This window comes from Ursus arctos, chromosome X, assembly GCF_023065955.2.
Source record: "Ursus arctos isolate Adak ecotype North America chromosome X, UrsArc2.0, whole genome shotgun sequence".
Lineage (NCBI taxonomy): Eukaryota > Metazoa > Chordata > Mammalia > Carnivora > Ursidae > Ursus > Ursus arctos.
In genome coordinates, this window is record NC_079873.1 from 88,676,223 (window position 1) to 88,678,480 (window position 2,258).

Genomic DNA, 2,258 nt, shown 5'->3' on the forward strand with positions numbered 1-2,258 from the left:
CATATAGCCCCATCATACCTGAATAGTCTCTAATCCCAAAGTGCCCCTATCAGTGCCATGCTATATTCTCCATTTTCCTTAGGCACAGACTTGTCCAGTCTATGTATTACAGAAGGTCCTATCTTCTAAACTATGCTAAACTCTTTTGAGTTACTTTTCTGGTGGTTTTCTATACCTTGTTTGTGGTCATCACAGAGGAAGAGGAGGCTTGAATGATTTATAGGCTTTGCTCTGACCAGGTAGCAGAGAGAATTCTAACCAATGAAACTGACACACATAAAGACTGTAGAAAGAACAAGAAGGCTGCCATCCCAGGAGCATAGGTGACATCCCAGGAGCATAAGGTGACAAGTGTCATGAGAAGAGTATGTAATTTTAACTCAAAGCAGTGAATAATATGGACATTTCAAGAAATTTTATGTCTAATTTGGAAAATTATTGTGTCTTTTGTTCATGGTTTTTCTTATCATACCTTGGAGCAATTTTCTACTGGGCCTATGAAAATTAGGCAGCTGTATTCAAAACTTCATTCATTCCCCCAAAGAACTTTTGAAGACCCTTTCACTAAGTAGCACTTTCTTTAGGGCATATGAACTTCTTCATCCATAGAGGGTATTGTTATATGTTTTGAGGGCAAAAAAGCCTGGAGGAAGTTTTTGAGCTTGACTTCCTTGAAAATATCTGGGTGCTAGAGATTTAGTGTACTTTTGTAGAAAACAACAAATGTGAGAATTTTTGTACACATTTAAAACTTCATTTAGAATCTGGATGCTATTTGAGCTGGTGTCAAGGATGCATGAAATTAAATTTAAGAAAGCTCAACTTTAAGAAATACCAATTTCTTTCTGCATTGGGTAGTTAGATTCTGAGTAGGAATTAAAACTGGTCATTTTGAAATTAATAACACTCGTGAGCTTTTTCATAATTCCACAATTCAAATATGTACTGATAATTTTAGGGGCTGAGGTTAGATTCAAGGAGTCTTATAAAAAGAAAAGTAGAAGTTCTGTGGGGTAGAAAAGCATCTCATGGGAGTTTGCTACTTTCTGACTAAGGGGCAAAAGTCAGATTTTTAAGCATGTCTGCAGAAGTTATCCTCATAGAAAGTATGTTTTTAACAGAATGATAAAACATGTTTTTAAAATAGTATTTTACTAGGTGTCTTAATTTAAAAGAGTGGAAAACCATATGGTATATTTTGTGAATAACTTAGAGTTTAAATGCTCAAGTTTTCAAATCAAGATATATTTTACTATTTAATTTTAAAAGGTTCAATTTTTAAATATACATTAAAGAGGTTTCCATATACATTTTTATTCACATGAATAATACTAATGCAATATATTCAAAACTTTATTGGAGGAAAGTTGTTATTCCATTTTATAAATGAATTGTAATATGAGTTATAAAATTGAATAAACATCACCAGTACCTCTCAGTGTATTTTTAAATATGGGGTAGTTCTATGCAGTGAGATATTCTACAAAAGGTAGTAACATTTACTTTTTCTTATATTGCAAAGTTTCTAAATTCTGGATGAGACAGTCATTTTCTCAAGATTCATTGAATTATAAAATTGTGCATTTTCAAATTGCTTGCACATCTCTTGTCATTTGACCCTTTCAATGACCCTATGAAATAATTAGAAGTGATATGGTTGATTATAGATGAGGAAACAGATTCAGAGAGCCAACAAGACAACTAAGATTGCAGAGCTAAAAGGTTAGAGAGGGAAGACCAGCACTTCTGACCTGTAGCTCCTAATCCATTGTTCTTTCCATTTTGTGTGGTCTCTTCTCAAACTGTCATAATCAGACCACTTTAGTTCAACCTGAGTATTTCCCCAAAATTCAAGGGAGGGGGTAGCTTTTTAATAATGCTACTGACTTGTATGTGATGAATCTGAAAAACAGAAACAAGTGGATCATATGAATTACTCATGAAATAGGGAAGGCATTAGGAAGGAAACATCTGCCAGTTTAACAAGTTCAGCTGGATAAACTTGGACAGACAGCAGGGTGCCTTTCACAGTCCTCTGACAAATGGCCCAAGTGAGAAACTGCCACTTACTATTCACTGATTCACTGTGCTAGGCACAGTGAATAAGGTAGATATAATCTTGGCCCTCATGGCATTTACATTACAAGGGAAGAGCTAGACAAGTAAACAAGCAATTAAAATAGTTTTAATATTACAATAGAGGACATATGTGCTATGGGAATATCAGAAAAGACATCAAACCCTAATTTAGAGAATAA